This window comes from Diabrotica virgifera, chromosome 8 (assembly GCF_917563875.1).
Source record: "Diabrotica virgifera virgifera chromosome 8, PGI_DIABVI_V3a".
Lineage (NCBI taxonomy): Eukaryota > Metazoa > Arthropoda > Insecta > Coleoptera > Chrysomelidae > Diabrotica > Diabrotica virgifera.
Genome location: NC_065450.1, coordinates 106180208 through 106201135, shown reverse-complemented (window position 1 = coordinate 106201135; position 20928 = coordinate 106180208). Strand labels below are relative to the sequence as shown.

At 32.9% G+C, this 20928-nt stretch overlaps 1 protein-coding gene across 4 annotated transcripts in view; it reads left to right on the top strand.

Moving 5' to 3' along the window:
* The window catches only part of LOC114344933 (uncharacterized), a 1261996-nt gene that overhangs the window by 609227 nt on the left and 631841 nt on the right, over positions 1-20928 (top strand). The gene's annotated exons all lie outside the window — the stretch shown is intronic.

Here is a 20928-nt window from a genome sequence, read left to right as displayed (position 1 = left end):
AGCCAAAATGTTATTATAAATAATGCTTAGATTATTGATATCAGATCTCTTATTAATACAATTTGATTTTTTTATCCAAACCATTTCTTTAAATTCTAGTTTACGTAAATTTACTTCTCTTTCCAAAATTGTTGCTTCTTGAAAAATGAAAACATGATCCTCATTAATAACATGCTCTGCCAATGCACAAGAAGGGATATTTCTCTTGATATCACTTTTATGAGACGTTAGTCTAAGAGATAGGTTACGTGAAGTCTGTCCGATGTAACATTTACCACAAGTAAATGTTAGACTAACGTCCTTAAGTGTTAGACTAACTGTCTTAGACTAACGTCTCATAAAAGTGATATCAAGAGAAATATCCCTTCTTGTTTAATTATTTATATGGGAAATAAGCCACAATTAAAATGAAAAAAATAATTTTATTAACGTTTCGACGTTATAAATATTGGCAATATCATTTTAAAGTCTTCTACTTTAAAATGTATAATATATGTCTGAATTGCCAATATAAATGAGTGAGATTAAATAAATTATTAGAAGAATTTTTTTGCTTAGCAACAACACTTTAGTTTATTTTAGTAATATTTTGTATTTTGACAACGGCACCCGATTTGGGCGTCGAAACGTTAATAAAATTATTTTTTTCATTTTAATTGTGGCTTATTTCCCATATAAATAATTAATCATAAAAATGCCACAAGGAAATAGCTTCAGAACAACATCCCTTCTTGTGCATTGGCAGAGCATGTTATTAATGAGGATCATGTTTTCATTTTTCAAGAAGCAACAATTTTGGAAAGAGAAGTAAATTTACGTAAAAGAGAATTTAAAGAAATGGTTTGGATAAAAAAATCAAATTGTATTAATAAGAGATCTGATATCAATAATCTAAGCATTATTTATAATAACATTTTGGCTTTGACTAACTAACTTTGACTGTAATTTTTACTAACTTTGACTTTAATTTTGAGATCTGATATTACTAATTTATGCAATTTAGAAACAATTTGGTCTTATTAATTTTTAAAATTTCACTAAATAGTATCAAAAGAAAAATATTTATAACATTCTAAATCAACTTGTTTTACATTACTATCAGTTTTTTTTTACTAATAATTATAACTTCAAATTTACTTACATCTTTATATCATTATTTTATACACTGTTAACTAACTTCTTTCCCAATCTATCGAGTTATTAAAGTAGTCTAACTACATTTGATTAATGTCTTTTTGACATATTTCAAAATTAATTTACGTTTACAATTTATATTTTTTAGAAAGAATTTTTATGTTTTTTATAATTATGTTAGTTATTTTGTAAACCACGAGCAGTAAGTTTTTATTTTTCTAGTTTTCATCTAAATTTAAACATTTGTATTTTTAGATTGTCTTGATAAAGGAAATAAATTGTCCGAAAGCTCGACAAAAGTTCAAAGTGTTTCACTTCTAATCAGCCCAAAACACATTGACTGCATTCCCCAAAATTATTCTTTTTGTATTATTAACAGTCACTACATATTAATAATTATATATATATATATATATATATAAAAACATAAGATGTAGATCTTTGAAACACACTCAGTGAACCAAAGATCCAAGGTTATTGGTTTAACGACCACTCGTACGAAATCAAATAGAGGCGAAACACATTTCTAAGAACTGGTGTTTGGATCTTTGATTCTATTCGAAAAAATTTTTCCCAGCCCGAAATGGTGGATGTGTGAATTGTTCGTAAGGGGATTTTTCCACATTCTCTATTTCATCTATTTTATATATATATATATATATATATATATATATATTGTTATATTTCTATTTGATATGAAAATTAAATTTTGATAATTATAAACAAAATTCAATTTAATATAAAATATTTTCAATTTTCTCAACCACGGGCATATAAATTTAGAACAACCTGTATACAACAAATTGTTATATTTAATTTTAAGAAGTGATTAAACGAAACTCGTGACAATGCGCTTAGAACAAACAAAGTGAATGGCGCGTACCATTATCGTTGTTTGCGGAAGGTTCGATCATTAGCCTATGCTAAATAAAACTCAAGTGAAATCGATAATAGGTCATTATCGTTGTTCGCGGAAGGTTCGATCATTAGCTTATGCTAAATAAGACTCAGTTGAAGTAGATAATAGATCATTAAATTTTGTAATTAGTAGAAAGTAATTTTAGAATGGGAATTAACTATTTTTCTTTTGAAATCCATTAAGCATATTTAGAAAGATTAAAAATTGGTTTTGAGGAAGACTGCGAATGAGAGTTGGTGGTGGAAGTTTGATTTGTGAATCTGGAAGGGATATTTAGAAAGTAGGGGAATGAATGACAAATAGAGATCAGAATGTTTTGAGCTGTCGAGAAGTGAAGTCCAGTAGTAGACGGTAGTGTACGGAGAGTGAGAAAGCCGGTGTAGTTCCGTGAGTGTGGAGTATCTATCGTGGAACGAGAGGTAGGCCAGGTTGAGAGTAAAAGAACCTCCTTGAGCCAAGAGTTCTCGGTAGCTGATTGCAGTTTCGAAAAAGGTAGAACACAGCATCACGACAGAAGCAGGAAACGAGAGCTATACGAGCTAGTTTCAAAGGAGAACATTACTGGAAGCCAGGACGAGGTTTTGATTGCAGCCAAGGATAGCAGGAAACGGGTCTTGTGTGAAGACATTCTCAGTTCACCAGAAAAAGGTCAGTCTCATTTGTTTGGACATGAATGTATGGGTTTTTCGTATTAAATACCACATTTAAAATTGAAGAAACATAATCAATAATATCAGAAAAGCTTCATCAAACTTAAATAGAATTGTTGCTAATAAATCATAATAGTTAAATGTTAATAAAAACTTTCAATTGGAAACCAAAAGGAAATAAGATTCCCATGTGTAAATGTTATGTTTAAGAATAATAAGATATAGCAAATATTAAGCAGTGATTGCCATTTAAATAAAATAAACAATATTTTGATTACAATTGTAACCCATATGTGTTATTATTTTACTCTTTTCTTTCCTATCCCGATTAGGAACCATTGAGAAATACTTAGAAGCCACGTAACTAAGTAATTAATTTTATAAAAAGCCCTGAGATTGAAAACATATTGATATGTGATCTGGTAAATTAATTAGATTATTATTAATGCATTGATTAAATTAAATGACCTATAAAAATATTATCTCATATCAATAATCAAGATCACATCAACTGTCGTCCAACGTGGAAAGCATTGTAAAGTATTTCTAGTGGCAAATTTGAAGGATAGAAAGAGTAAAGCCGGTATTTGAAAATTTATATGCCTGTGGTAAAAAGTGAGATACTTACATTTGATAACATAAAATTTTAGATCTCTTTAGGTACAAATTTTACATAACTGATTTAATATTTTATTTTTACGATATTTACATTTGATATATTTATTGACAATTTATAATATTTGGGTGAGAAAAAGTCGTCTTGGTAACATACTAGTAAAATTTCATATTTGGCGGGGACAGTACTTCTTGAAAACAAATGTCTGTGACAAGAAGCCAAAGCAAAGACAACAAAAAACAAAAAGAACATTCCAATCAAGAGAATAATTCAGACCAAGAAGATATTTTAGACACGACAATCATGGCATCAGAACAGCAAGAATTATCAGGAATAGATAAATTATTACAAATGATGCAACTCCAGTCACAAAGAATGGAACAGAAAATGGATGAAACACAACAAAAACTGGATGACAATCAAAGAGAAACAAAACAAGCAATGGATGAAGCAAAAAGCACAATGGATAAAAATCAGGAAGAAACATCAAAGAAAATGGATAAAGTGGATCAAAAAATGGATGAAACACAACAAAAAATGGATGAAACACAACAAAAAATGGATGAAACACAACAAAAATTGGATCAAAAAATGGATGAAACAAAAAGAATAATGCAAGAAAATCAGAAGGAAACAAAACAAGCCATAGAAGAGAACAACAAGAAAATGGAGGAACGCATAGAAAAGTATGAAATGAAAATTCAAGATAAAATAAAGGAGTTAACGAATTGCCAGAAAAAGGAAATAGAAAATTTGGAAAACAAGTTTGAAAACGCTATTCAAGCAATCAGAGAAGAAATGGAAAGAAAGATTGCGGAAATCAATATTCAACAAAATGTAGGAGAAAGAAGAGACATGGTTATACATAGCACAGATGACGTGAAGATAAGGTTTGGCGGGGATGTAAGAAGATTACACCCAGTGCCGTTCATAAATAGCCTGAAAAAGAAAATACAGCACATCGGAAATTTCGAAACAGCAAAAGAAACTATCAGAAACCATCTAAAATATGAAGCAAGCCTATGGTTCGATTGCAAAGAAGAAGAATTTGACAGTTGGCAACAATTTGAACAAAAATTTTTGAATTATTTCTGGGGAAAAGTCCAACAATTGGAAATTAACAAGGAATTGCAAAATGGGAAATACAATGATAGGATGGGTATATCAGAAAGGACATATGCATTACAAATTTACTATAACGCAAAACATTTACAATACAATTACTCATCGGAACAATTAGTCGAACTGATTGCAAGACGTTTCGAAGAAACGCTGGAAGACCATATCACATTGCAAAACTACAAAGACATAGATAGTTTATGCCAATTCCTACAAATAAAAGAATCACGTTTAAGAGAAAGAAAATCAAGAAGGTCGCGAGAAGATTACAGGCCCCGAGAAACACAGGATTACAGAGATAGAAATCAAAATAGGAGGGACTATACAAGACGAGATTTTAATCCCAGAAGGGAAAACGAAAATAGAGACAACGGAAGAGGAAATTATGAACAAAGAAATAGGCAATGGAATGAGGACAGAAATCGAGAATACCAGAATAGAAACACCACACTCGCAAATCAAGAAAACAGAAATAATGGTAGACAAAATGAACAGGGATATCGAGAAAACCGAAACAGATCCGACACACCAAGAGAAAATAGAAGAGAAGTAAATAACACCCAGACAGATGAATATGACGGAGAGAGACATTATGACGAAAACATAAACAACGATGAGCAACCGGCGTTTTTTCACGACGGCGCTCACTAAAAACCAAAAATCAAACAGGAATCTTTTGTAACCCCAAGGAGTTTATTAAATTGGCAAGAAACAACGAAAAGAAAAATGGAGTTAATTTAAAATTTGTGGATGGATTTATCAACGAGAAACCAATTAAAATTATGATAGACACTGGATCTGAAATAACATTGGTCAACAGAAAACTAATAGAAGAAGTTAACTTAACAAATTTAATTTACAAAATACCTAGGGTAAATTTAGTGGGCGCAAACAAACGGACATTGGCAACTATAAATGAAGGCATACGAGTAATGGTACGACTGGGTAAGAAGATGTATGCACTACAATGTGTAATAATGCCAAACATGTCACATGACATGATAGTAGGAGTTGACGAATTGGCAGAAAAACATGTAGTGATAGATTTTAAAAATAATACGATGAATCTAACAGAAGAAAAAGAAGAAGAACAGGACAGGGAACAGGAGAAACAAAATACGGACGAATCAGGTAAAGAACAAACAGTGGAAATGAATTTGGCAACGAAGCAAGGACAAAGAAGAAAAGGGAGAAAAAGTCAGAAAAAGACAAAAGAAAATGAAACCTGTGGCTCCTCAAAAGAAGAGTTGAGCCCAAAAGAAGAAAAAATGAGAGTATCAAAAGCAAAAGAAAACTGGGATTCCTCAAAAGAAGAGATGAGCTCAGGAGAAGAAGAAATAAAGCTAACAAATGAAAGCGAAAAAGATATGATCGAAACAGTGGCATTTGAAGAGGAGGCATATGAAAACGAGGATGCAGAATACACGGTAAAAGTATGTGAAAAATCTGAGGAAAAAGACAGAAGATTGATATGGGAAAAAGGGAAAAACAACATAATAGCCGACACTCTAACACAGGATGAGGACACTGAAAATAAGGAAACAATTACTCTACAGGTGGGACTAATTAGAGTAATACAAGAAGAAGGGGTATAAGACGTAGATTAAAGTAAGGAAATATACAGGGAGTTGATTTTGCCTCGAGAAAATTTATTTAAAAAATGCAGATAAATTTTATCGAATACAAGGCGGGGATTTGTTATATTTCTATTTGATATGAAAATTAAATTTTGATAATTATAAACAAAATTCAATTTAATATAAAATATTTTCAATTTTCTCAACCACGGGCATATAAATTTAGAACAACCTGTATACAACAAATTGTTATATTTAATTTTAAGAAGTGATTAAACGAAACTCGTGACAATGCGCTTAGAACAAACAAAGTGAATGGCGCGTACCATTATCGTTGTTCGCGGAAGGTTCGATCATTAGCCTATGCTAAATAAAACTCAAGTGAAATCGATAATAGGTCATTATCGTTGTTCGCGGAAGGTTCGATCATTAGCTTATGCTAAATAAGACTCAGTTGAAGTAGATATATATATATATATATATATATATATATATATACAATAGCACTAAAGGCCTTAGAGGCCCATGGCTTGAAAAGTTTGTTTTTTTCTTTCTTCATTTTCACGTTTCTTTATGTGCTGAGCTCTTCTCTGGCTTGATATGTGATTTTCCTCCATTCCTTCCTGTCACTCATTTTTCTTTTTTGGCCCTTTAGCCCAATTCTTTCCAAATCTTTTTCGACGTCTTGCTTCCATCTATTTTTCGGCCTTCCTCTTCTCTTTCTTGAAGTTATAGTGTAGTTTAGTACCTTTTTTGGAGTCCTCGTGTTTGGCATCCTTTCAATGTGACCTCGCCATCTAAGTCTCTGAGCCTTTATCACTCCTATTATATTAGGTTGGTTGTATAATTGCTTTAACTCATCATTTGATCTTCTTATCCATAAACCGTCCCTTATTTTTCCTCCATATATCTTCCTTAGTATTTTCCTTTCCCAGATCTCCAGTAAATTTTGTTCATTTTTTGTCATTGTCCATGTCTCACTGCAGTATGTTACTATTTGCTGTATAGTTGTTTTGTATAGCTGTACTTTTGCCCTTCTTGATAGAAACTTGCTTTTCAACATTACATTAAGCTCATGTACACTTCTATTGCCTGCCATTATTCTAGCTTGTATTTCTTCTTTAATGATAGGTTTACGTGATATTATTGCCCCTAGGTATGTAAATCTTTCTACCATTTCGAATTCGTATGATGTTCCTTCTTCTACTTCTACTTTAAACTTTTGACCATTCCTAAACTGACCATCTGTCCACTCCATACATTTTGTTTTAGTTGAATTTATATATAGTCCCATTTTCTTCGCTGCTTTTACTATTCTCTGTACCATCTCCTGTAGCTCTTTTTTTCCTCTTGCCAGTAACACCACATCATCCGCAAACGCCAAAACTTGGTGTCTTCTTTGATATATGAGTCCTTCTCTATTGATTTTTGCTTCTCGCATTATTTTTTCTAGGCATAAGTTGAAGAGTAAAGATGACAGAGGATCGCCCTGTCTTAATCCTTCGGTTTACTATAAATTTTTCTGATGATTGATTGTTTATTTTGACTCTGTTTTCTGTATTCTTCAGAGTGAGATGTATCATGTTACGTAGCTTTCTGCTAACTCCCAATTCCTCAAGCGCCTCTTTTAATTTCTTCCTCTTTATTCTATCGTATGCTTGTTGGAAGTCGATGAATAGTGCTATCGTTGGTAGGTTGTGTTCATAGCTTTCTGCTTGTAATTCTCTGATTACGAATACTTGGTCCGTTGTGCTTCTCCCTCTTCTAAATCCGCACTGATATTCGCCTATTATATTTTCAGCTTCTTTTTCAAGTTTGTCTTTTATTGATTTTCCTAGGATTTTGTATACGGTATTTAGTAAAGCTATTCCTCTGTAATTACTGCATTCTGTTTTGTCGCCTTTTTTATGTAATGGGCAGATAATTGCTTCCTTCCAGTCCTCTGGTATTCGTTCTTTTAACCATATATCTTTTATGATTTTGTGTATCCAATCATTCAGCAATTTTCCACCATATTTCATCATCTCTGCTGTTATGTTATCGCTTCCAGGGCATTTGTTGTTTTTAAGATTTCTAATTATTTCCTCGATTTGTTCTTTGCTCGGTGGATTATCTTCTATGTCTTCTAACTGTTCATTTTCTGTCTCTGCTTCTATGGATTCATTTTGGTTTGGCTTATTCTTGCCATTTAGTAATTCGTCAAAATACTCTTTCCATCTCTCTACTATTTCTGCTTCGCCGCTTATATTATCTCCAGCTTTGTTTTTAACGAATATGGGTTTTTGCTGGTATCCTCTTTTCTCGTTTCTGGTACCTTGATACAGGTTTTTTATTTCTTTATTTCTGTAGTTCTCTTCTATTTCTTTTAGCTTATTATCTAAGTGTTTTCTCTTCTTTTCTCTCAACAACCTCTTTACTTTTTGTCTTTGTTCTATATATCTATCATGCGTCTCTGTTGTTTCTTTCTTGATCATTTCCATCCTTAATGATTGTCTTAGTTCTATTTCTTTTTGGCACTCTATGTCGAACCACTCCTTCCTCTTTTTAATCTCTTGTTTATTACATTCTTTTGCTGCTTTGTTCATTACTTGCTTTATGATTTCCCAGTTGTTCTCCGTTTGTTCTTCTATTTGTATCTTTTTTAGTTCCCTTTCCATTGTTTCTCTGTATGTTTCTTGCTCTTTTTTTGTTGCAAACCGAATTGGTTTATTTATACATTTCTTTTCTTTTATTTTGTTTTTGTTTTCAGGTATCAGTTGCTTCATTTTGATACCCACCATGTAATGGTCGGAGTCGGCATCTGGTCCTCTGTATGTTCTAATCTTCTTTATACATTGCTGCTCTTCTTTTTCGATCAGCACGTGATCTATTTGGTTTTTGGTCTTTCTATCTGGCGATATCCATGTTTCCTTGTGTATTTGTTTTCTTTCGAAATATGTGCTCATTATGATCATATTTTTTTCTCTTGCAAAATCTATGAGGAACTGTCCGTTTTCATTAGTTTCATTGTGTTTACTATGTTTTCCTATTGTCGGTCTAAATACTTCTTCCTTCCCTATTTTGGCATTTGCGTCGCCTAAAATAATTTTCATGTCGTATCTGGGTATACTTTCGATTGTTCTATTTAGTTCACTGTAAAAAGATTCTTTGACATCATTATCTTTTTCTTCAGATGGTGCGTGAATATTTATGAGAGTGATTTTTTGGTATTTTCCCTTGATCCTGATACTACATATTCGATCTGATATTGGTTTGAATTCTACTATTGCTTCCTTTAGTTCTTTTCGTAGCATAAAACCTGTGCCTAGTGTTCTATTCTTTCCGCCGCTATTAAAAAAGACTGTATCTTCTATTTCTAATATATCATTTCCCAGCTGTTTCGTCTCCTGCAAGGCTACTATGTCAAATTGGAACTTTTCGATTTCTCTCGCTAGATGTTTAAGTTTACCTTCTCTATATGTGCCTCTTACATTCCATGTTCCTAAAAGTAAGTGTTCTTTTCGACATGTTCTCTTGTGTTTTTGTCCGGTTTTCATTTTTTTTCTCTTTTGTCCTTTTTTTGGATTATCGTTATCCTTTTTCTGTACTTGTGTCGTCATCGTTATTCCCATGGTACAATTGTCTGCTAGTTTTTTGATGTTGTTTTGATCATTTTTCCTTCTTTGTCGTTCCACTTCCATTCGTTGTTGTTTACCCATATTTTTTTTACTCCAATCTTGACTTCATTTCCTTTGTTTCTTTCTTCCTGAGCAATGTTTCTAATTGTTTTCTGTATTTCTCGTTCTCTTATGGTTGCATCTTCGTTAATATATACCTTCAGCCCTCTTATTTCTTTTAACTTATACTTTTTTCCATTATTTTTCTTTTTTCTTCCTGGTTTTCTAATTCAATGAGGCATGTTTTTTCTCCTAGCTTGTGAGCATTCCTTATTTTAACCTCTACTCCTAAGTGTTGTTTGATGAAATTGTTAGTTGTTTCTTTTAACCCTGCTTGTTCATATGTGTCTATCCTTAGACCGTTCATGACTACGTTATTTATTCGTCGGTGTTTTTCCATAACTTCCATGTGGTTTGTTATTTCTCTGAGTTCCTCCTTGATTTCTATATTCTCTTGTTTTAGTTCCGCATTTTCTTTTCTCAGCGCTCTGTTTTCTATAATGAGCTTTTCTATTGCTTCCTTGCTTTCTTTTTGATTTCTTTTTATTTCCTTAATGTCATCGGTGAGGTGGCTCATCATTATTAATAATTGATCAATTTTTGTTTCTTCATTTCTTTTCTCTTGATTTTTTGTTGGTGTTCTCGAGAACTTTTTGCTCTTTCTAAAAATATCATCTTCCTCGTTATCCATATATCTGTCCTTCCTTTTTGACCCTCCTTCTGACTGTGTGTCATCACTGTCTAAAGTTTCCAGATACCTTTCCATTTTCCGGCGCCAAACACTGTCTTCCACCTCAAAAGTGCAGAGAAGACAGCGTTTACCGTATTTATTTTGTATATTTATTATCGGTTGTTATTTTCTGTGGTTACCTGGAAAATCTACTCACAACGGCAACGTCGCAATTTCATCGGCCAGAGTTTCGTGTCTACGTTTTGTTAAACAGGCTTAACAATTTTAGCGATCTTACTTTTTGTATGTCCTTGGTTCTGTTTTGATGTTATTTCACCGATTTTAATGTTTTTAATTATCACTAACCTTAACTTAATGTCTTATATTGTTCACTGGATACTTTTAATAACTTATTTCCCGTTACAACTCTCAAAAATTGAGTTTATTGCAGACGGTAAATACAATATTTGTTTTCGTTTTGACTGCCGTGTTGCCAATCGTTGAAGTAGATAATAGATCATTAAATTTTGTAATTAGTAGAAAGTAATTTTAGAATGGGAATTAACTATTTTTCTTTTGAAATCCATTAAGCATATTTAGAAAGATTAAAAATTGGTTTTGAGGAAGACTGCGAATGAGAGTTGGTGGTGGAAGTTTGATTTGTGAATCTGGAAGGGATATTTAGAAAGTAGGGGAATGAATGACAAATAGAGATCAGAATGTTTTGAGCTGTCGAGAAGTGAAGTCCAGTAGTAGACGGTAGTGTACGGAGAGTGAGAAAGCCGGTGTAGTTCCGTGAGTGTGGAGTATCTATCGTGGAACGAGAGGTAGGCCAGGTTGAGAGTAAAAGAACCTCCTTGAGCCAAGAGTTCTCGGTAGCTGATTGCAGTTTCGAAAAAGGTAGAACACAGCATCACGACAGAAGCAGGAAACGAGAGCTATACGAGCTAGTTTCAAAGGAGAACATTACTGGAAGCCAGGACGAGGTTTTGATTGCAGCCAAGGATAGCAGGAAACGGGTCTTGTGTGAACACATTCTCAGTTCACCAGAAAAAGGTCAGTCTCATTTGTTTGGACATGAATGTATGGGTTTTTCGTATTAAATACCACATTTAAAATTGAAGAAACATAATCAATAATATCAGAAAAGCTTCATCAAACTTAAATAGAATTGTTGCTAATAAATCATAATAGTTAAATGTTAATAAAAACTTTCAATTGGAAACCAAAAGGAAATAAGATTCCCATGTGTAAATGTTATGTTTAAGAATAATAAGATATAGCAAATATTAAGCAGTGATTGCCATTTAAATAAAATAAACAATATTTTGATTACAATTGTAACCCATATGTGTTATTATTTTACTCTTTTCTTTCCTATCCCGATTAGGAACCATTGAGAAATACTTAGAAGCCACGTAACTAAGTAATTAATTTTATAAAAAGCCCTGAGATTGAAAACATATTGATATGTGATCTGGTAAATTAATTAGATTATTATTAATGCATTGATTAAATTAAATGACCTATAAAAATATTATCTCATATCAATAATCAAGATCACATCAATATATATATATATATATATATATATATATATATATATATATATATATATATATATATATATATATATATATATATATATATATATATTGTTATGTTTCTATTTGATATGAAAATTAAATTTTGATAATTATAAACAGAATTCAATTTAATATAAAATATTTTCAATTTTCTCAACCACGGGCATATAAATTTAGAACAACCTGTATACAACAAATTGTTATATTTAATTTTAAGAAGTGATTAGAAAAAGCTTACCGAACTCGGGACAATGCGCCGAGAATAAACAAAGTGAATGGCGCGTACCATTATCGTTGTTCGCGGAAGGTTCGATCATTAGCCTATGCTAAATAAGACTCAGTTGAAAGAGATAATAGTTCATTATCGTTGTTCGCGGAAGGTTCGATCATTAGCCTATGCTAAATAAGACTCAATTGAAGTAGATAATAGGTCATTAAATTTTGTAAATAGTAGAAAGTAATTTTAGAATGGGAATTAACTATTTTTTTTTGAAATCCATTAAGCATATTTAGAAAGATTAAAAATTGGTTTTGAGGAAGACTGCGAATGAGAGTTGGTGGTGGAAGGTTGATTTGTGAATCTGGAAGGGATATTTAGAAAGTAGGGGAATGAATGAAAAAGATAGATCAGAATGTTTTGAGCTGTCGAGAAGTGAAGTTCAGTAGTAGACGGTAGTGTACGGAGAGTGAGAAAGCCGGTGTAGTTCCGTGAGTGTGGAGATCTATCGTGGAACGAGAGGTAGGCCAGGTTGAGAGTAAAGAACCTCCTTGAGCCAAGAGTGTCCCGGTAGCTGATTGCAGTTTCGAAAAAGGTAGAACACAGCATCACGACAGAAGCAGGAACGAGAGCTATACGAGCTAATCTTCAAAGGAGAACATTACTGAAAGCCAGGACGAGGTTCTGATCGCAGCCAAGGATAGCAGGAAACGGGTCTTGTGTGAAGACATTCTCAGTTCACCAGAAAAAGGTCAGTCTCATTTGTTTGGACATGAATGTATGGGTTTTTCGTATTAAATACCACATTATAAATTGAAGAACATAATCAATAATATCAGAAAAGCTTCATCAAACTTAAATAGAATTGTTGCTAATAAATCCTAATAGTTAAATGTTAATAAAAACTTTCAATTGGAAACCAAAAGGAAATAAGATTCCCATTTGTAAATGTTATGTTTAAGGATAATAAGATCTAGCACATATTAAGCAGTGATTGCCATTTAAATAAAATAAACAATATTTTGATTATAATTGTAACCCATATGTGTGTATTATTTTACTCTTTTCTTTCCTATCCCGATTAGGAACCATTGAGAAATACTGAGAAACCACGTAAGTAAGTAATTAATTTTATAATTCGCCCTGAGATTGAAAACATATTGATATGTGATCTGGTTAATTAATTAAATTATTATTAATGCATTGATTAAATTAAATGACAAATAAGAATATTATCTCATATCAATAATCAAGATCACATCAACTGTCGTCCAACGTGGAAAGCATTGAAAAGTATTTCTAGTGGCAAATTTGAAGGATAGAAAGAGTAAAGCCGGTATTTGAAGATTTATATGCCTGTGGTAAAAAGTGAGATACTTACTTTTGATAACATAAAATTTTAGATCTCTTTAGGTACAAATTTTACATAACTGATTAAATAATTTATTTTTACGATATTTACATTTGATATATTTATTGACAATTTATAATATTTGGGTGAGAAAAAGTCGTCTTGGTAACATACTAGTAAAATTTCATATTTGGCGGGGATAGTACTTCTTGAAAACAAATGTCTGTGACAAGAAGCCAAAGCAAAGACAACAAAAAACAAAAAGAACATTCAGACCAAGAAGATATTTTAGACACGACAATCATGGCATCAGAAAATCAGGAATTATCAGGAATAGATAAACTATTACAACTGATGCAACTCCAGTCACAAAAACTGGATGACAATCAAAGAGAAACACAACAAAAAATGGATGAAAATCAACGTGAAACGAAACAAGCCATGGAAGAAACATCAAAGAAAATGGATAAAGTGGAGCAAAAAATGGATGAAACACAACAAAAAATGGATGAAATACAACAAAAATTGGATCAAAAAATGGATGAAACACAACAAAAAATGAAACAAGCAATAGAAGAGAACAACAAGAAAATGGAGGAACGCATAGGAAAGTATGAAAAGGAAGTAAAAGGATGTTTGACAACAATGAAAAACGAGATGAAAGAACAAGAAATGAAAATTCAAAATAAAATAAAGGAGATAACGAATTGCCAGAAAAAAGAAATGGAAAGTTTGGAAAACAAGTTGCAAAACGCTATTCAAGCAGATATAGAAGAAGTGGAAAGAAAGATTGCGGAAATCAATACTCAACAAAATGTCGGAGAAAGAAGAGAAATGGTTATACATAGCACAGATGACGTGAAGATAAGGTTTGGCGGGGACGTAAGAAGATTACACCCAGTGCCGTTCATAAATAGCCTGAAAAAGAAAATACAACACATCGGAAATTTCGAAACAGCAAAAGAAACTATCAGAAACCATCTCAAATATGAAGCAAGCCTATGGTTCGATAGTAAAGAAGAAGAATTCGGCAATTGGCAACAATTTGAACAAAAATTTTTGAATTATTTCTGGGGAAAAGTCCAACAATTGGAAATTAACAAGGAATTGCAAAATGGGAAATAAAATGATAGGATGGGTATATCAGAAAGGACATATGCATTACAAATTTACTATAACGCAAAACATTTACAATATAATTACTCATCGGAACAATTAGTCGAACTGATTGCAAGACATTTCGAAGAAACGCTGGAAGACCATATCACATTGCAAAACTACAAAGACATAGATAGTTTATGCCAATTCCTACAAATAAGAGAATCACGTTTAAGAGAAAGAAAATCAAGAAGGTCGCGAGAAGATTACAGGCCCCGAGAGACACAGGATTACAGAGAGAGAAATCAAAATAGGAGAGACTATACAAGACGAGATTTTAATCCCAGAAGGGAAAACGAAAATAGAGACAACGGAAGAGGAAATTATGAACAAAGAAATAGGCAATGGAATGAGGACAGAAATCGAGAATACCAGAATAGAAACACCACACGCTCAAATCAAGAAAACAGAAATAATGGTAGACAAAATGAACAGGGATATCGAGAAAACCGAAACAGATCCGACAGACCAAGAGAAAATAGAAGAGAAGTAAATAATACCCAGACAGATGAATATGACGGAGAGAGACATTATGACGAAAATATAAACAACGATGAGCAACCGGCGTCTTTTCACGACGGCGCTCACTAAAAACCAAAAATCAAACAGGAATCTTTTGTCACCCCAAGGAGTTTATTAAATTGGCAGGAAACAACGAAAAGAAAAATGGAGTTAATTTAAAATTTGTGGATGGATTTATCAACGAGAAACCAATTAAAATTATGATAGACACTGGATCTGAAATAACATTGGTCAACAGAAAACTAATAGAAGAAGTTAACTTAACAAATTTAATTTACAAAATACCTAGGGTAAATTTAGTGGGCGCAAACAAACGGACATTGGCAACTATAAATGAAGGCATACGAGTAATGGTACGACTGGGTAAGAATATGTATGCACTACAATGTGTAATAATGCCAAACATGTCACATGACATGATAGTAGGAGTTGACGAATTGGCAGAAAAACATGTAGTGATAGATTTTAAAAATAATACGATGAAACTAACAGAAGAAAAAGAAAAAGAACAGGACAAGGAACATGAGAAACAAAATACGGACGAATCAGGTAAAGAACAAACAGTGGAAATGAATTTGGCAGCGAAGCAAGGACAAAGAAAAAAAAGGAGAAAAGGTCAGAAAAAGAAAAGAAAATGAAACCTGTGGCTCCTCAAAAGAAGAGTTGAGCCCAGAAGAAGAAAATTTGAGAGTATCAGAAACAAAGGAAACCTGGGATTCCTCAAAAGAAGAGACGAGCTCAGGAGAAGAAGAAATAAAGCTAAAAAATGAAAGTGAAAAGAATATGATTGAAACAGTAGTATTTGAAGAGGAGGTATATGCAAACGAGGATGCAGAATGCACGGTAAACATGTGTGAAGAATCTGAGAAAAAAGACAGAAAATTGATATGTGGAGAAGGGAAAGAAAAATAATTGCGGTTGATGTTAAGGAACTACGAAAGACGTTAAGACTTACCCGATTCCATACAAGTATCGACAAGAGGTGAAAGAAGAAATAAATAAAATGTTGGAAGATCAAATCATCGAAAGATGTGATTCACCGTATGTTAACCCGATTGTGATAGTAAAGAAAAGCAATGGAGAATTGAGATTATGTTTAGATGCCAGGAATATCAACCAGCACACTGTATCACAATATGAATCACCTCTAAACATCGAGGCCATTTTTGGAAGAATCACCGGGTCACACATATTTTCAAAAATTGACTTAAAACACAGTTTTTGGTTGATACCGTTAGCTGAAAAGTGTAGAAACTACACCGCTTTTTCTATTGATGGTATTGTCTACCGGTTTAAGGTAGTGCCATTTGGATTGCAGAGTGCTTGTGCTGCACTCGTCCGAGCTCTACATACCATTTTGAATCGCCATGAAGATTTCATAGTTCATTATATCGATGATTTATTAATTTTTTCACAAGATACTCAGAGTCATCTGGAACACATAGAAATAATTCTGGAAGAATTGGACACAGCGGGATTGAAATTAAACATTGAAAAATGTCATTTTTTTCAAAAAGAAGTCATTTATTTGGGTTTTCAATTGGACACCAAAACAGTAAGATTAGCCGAAGACAGAGTCAAGCTCATAGATGAATACCCAAGACCAACGAATTTGAAAACATTGAGAGGTTTTCTTGGCACGATTAATTATTTTAAAAAGCTGATTCCCGATTTTGAGCCAAAAGGAAATCCCTCTGATAAAATTGCTTAAAAAAGGAATAAAATGGAATTGGAAAGAAGAACAGGAGGAAGCTTTCGAAACATTAAAACGAGAATTCGCAAAAGGAACGAAAATATACCACCCCATTTACAATTTACCTTTTTTACTCCGAACTGATGCGTCCATACAAAAATTTGCAGGAGTTCTGTCTCAAATACAAAACGACCAAGAAGTGCCGATATGTTTTATATCTCGAGTGACTAAAACACATGAGAGAAAATATAGTGTTACAGAATTGGAGTTTGCCAGTGTACTATATTGCGTAAACAAATTGAGGTTTTACTTATTGGGAGCAAAATTCACAATCGAAACAGACCATGCAGCTTTAGTACATATCATGAAGAATAGATTAGTAAATAATAGAATACATAGAGGCATTCTATTATTACAGGAGTATGATTTTGAGTTCCGATATATAAAAGGAAAAGACAACATAATAGCCGACGCTCTAACACGGGATGAGGACACCGGAAAAAAGGAAACAATTACTCTACAGGTGGGACTAAATAGATTAATACAAGAAGAAGGGATATATTCGTTAAATGAGATAAGGACAAACCAGGAAGACCTAGAGGAAAGAGAGAAAAGAAGAGCGGAAGTAGAAAATAACATATATTTTAAGAGAATAGACGGAAAGGAACTATATTTAGTGACACAGACATTGGCCGAAAAGATAATAAAGAAATTACATGAGGACAATGGGCATATCGGTAGCAGAAAAGTTTGGCTCGTTTTTAGGGAAAATTACATCAGCCGACAGGATTACCGCATTGCAAAGGAAATTACCCAGAAGTGCGATGTATGTCAAAAATATAAGAGTCGGAATTTCAAAAACGAAAATGTTGCCAAAAATATTGAAGCCCGAAACAAACTAGACATTGTAGCAATAGATATGTTAAGCGATCTAATTATGACCACTAAAAGGAACAAACATATTCTGGTAATGGTGGATGTGTTTTCAAAATACGTAAAATTATATAGTTGCCGCACCACAAAGGGGGAAGAAATATTAAGAAAAATCGACAATTTTATAGCCATAGTAGGAACACCAAAAAAGATTCTACTGGACAATGCAACGTATTTCCGAAATGATCGTTTCAAGGGACAACTTCGAGAACGAGGAATAGAGACAAATTTTGTCAGCATCAGGCATCCACAGAGTAATCCTTCGGAACGATTCATACAGGAAGTGACGAAATTTCTTCGCATTGCAACAGATGGTCAACATCGCCACTGGGACAGGAAAATGGCGGAAATAGAAAGGTATCTAAATACAATTCCGAGCACAGTAACAAAAGAGACCCCAGAATACATCATGAAGGGTGTACTGCCGATAAGGCCATGGGAAGACCAAGAGCCAAAAGAATATCAACAAGTGATTGAAACCGTACAGAGAAGATTACGGCGAAGCAACGAAAAATATATCCAAAGACAGGAACAAAATAGAAAAAGAAGACCAGTGACTTTCCAAAAGGGTGAAAAAGTACTCGTGAGGGCATTACGAGTATCAAATCTTCCTGGGGGCATTTGCGCAAAGTTGATGCCTGTTTTCGAAGGCCCGTACATCGTAAATAATGAAAATGGGATAAATAGTTATGAGTTGAGGCACAGGAACTCGGAAAAGATCCGAGGAATTTATAATATTCACGATGTATACAAATATCACGAATAAAAGACAGAATTACATGAAGTAGATAGTAAGTTAGGATATAAGACGTAGATTAAAGTAAGGAAATATACAGGGAGTTGGTTTTGCCTCGAGAAAATTTATTTAAAAATGCAGATAAATTTTATCGAATACAAGGCGGGGATTTGTTATGTTTCTATTTGATATGAAAATTAAATTTTGATAATTATAAACAGAATTCAATTTAATATAAAATATTTTCAATTTTCTCAACCACGGGCATATAAATTTAGAACAACCTGTATACAACAAATTGTTATATTTAATTTTAAGAAGTGATTAGAAAAAGCTTACGGAACTCGGGACAATGCGCCGAGAATAAACAAAGTGAATGGCGCGTACCATTATCGTTGTTCGCGGAAGGTTCGATCATTAGCCTATGCTAAATAAGACTCAGTTGAAAGAGATAATAGGTCATTATCGTTGTTCGCGGAAGGTTCGATCATTAGCCTATGCTAAATAAGACTCAATTGAAGTAGATAATAGGTGATTAAATTTTGTAAATAGTAGAAAGTAATTTTAGAATGGGAATTAACTATTTTTTTTTAAATCCATTAAGCATATTTAGAAAGATTAAAAATTGGTTTTGAGGAAGACTGCGAATGAGAGTTGGTGGTGGAAGGTTGATTTGTGAATCTGGAAGGGATATTTAGAAAGTAGGGGAATGAATGAAAAAGATAGATCAGAATGTTTTGAGCTGTCGAGAAGTGAAGTCCAGTAGTAGACGGTAGTGTACGGAGAGTGAGAAAGCCGGTGTAGTTCCGTGAGTGTGGAGATCTATCGTGGAACGAGAGGTAGGCCAGGTTGAGAGTAAAGAACCTCCTTGAGCCAAGAGTGTCCCGGTAGCTGATTGCAGTTTCGAAAAAGGTAGAACACAGCATCACGACAGAAGCAGGAACGAGAGCTATACGAGCTAATCTTCAAAGGAGAACATTACTGAAAGCCAGGACGAGGTTTTGATCGCAGCCAAGGATAGCAGGAAACGGGTCTTGTGTGAAGACATTCTCAGTTCACCAGAAAAAGGTCAGTCTCATTTGTTTGGACATGAATGTATGGGTTTTTCGTATTAAATACCACATTATAAATTGAAGAACATAATCAATAATATCAGAAAAGCTTCATCAAACTTAAATAGAATTGTTGCTAATAAATCCTAATAGTTAAATGTTAATAAAAACTTTCAATTGGAAACCAAAAGGAAATAAGATTCCCATTTGTAAATGTTATGTTTAAGGATAATAAGATCTAGCACATATTAAGCAGTGATTGCCATTTAAATAAAATAAACAATATTTTGATTATAATTGTAACCCATATGTGTGTATTATTTTACTCTTTTCTTTCCTATCCCGATTAGGAACCATTGAGAAATACTGAGAAACCACGTAAGTAAGTAATTAATTTTATAATTCGCCCTGAGATTGAAAACATATTGATATGTGATCTGGTTAATTAATTAAATTATTATTAATGCATTGATTAAATTAAATGACAAATAAGAATATTATCTCATATCAATAATCAAGATCACATCAATATATATATGAAAGAAACGGCGATTGCATTTTATTACACTTCGACCACCACCGACATTCTACACGACGTGTTTCAAGGTAATATCAACCTCTCGTCAGGAATGTCTAGGTGGACAGTCGAAGCGGAATAAAATGCATGGGGCCTTCCTGGTGATAATAAAACAACCAGACTTCAGTACACTAGGTACGACACCTATATGAAATAAAACGAAAAGATTTCTCTGGTGTACAGAAGAAACCTTTTCCGTAGCGGCCGTGACCATGTGAATTCAAAGTCTTGATAAAGACGATGAAACGACAAAAGATACCTCTTTGTATCACAGATTTGTCTACAAGACAAATAGACAAAGACAGTGTAGACAAATCTGTGATACAAAGAGGTATCTTTTGTCGTTTCATCGTCTTTATCAAGACTTTGAATTCACATGGTCACGGCCGCTACGGAAAAGGTTTCTTCTGTACACCAGAGAAATCTTTTCGTTTTATTTCATATATATATATATATATATATATATATATATATATATATATATATATATATATATATAAAACAGTTAATTTTATTTCATATATATATATATATATATATAAAACAGTTAGTTTTATTTCATATATATATATATATATATATATATAAGGAAAAGAAGTCTTTGCTGACAACGTAGAAAACGGAATTCTGAGGTTATTGGGATATGCAGCGGTGAAATAAGTGTACTCTTTTAACTAAGTTTCAAGCTTTCGAAAATGTTTATTTTCATCATCAGGAATAACTGAAATAAAGTGCTACTGTTAGTACAGCATCCTCGAAAAC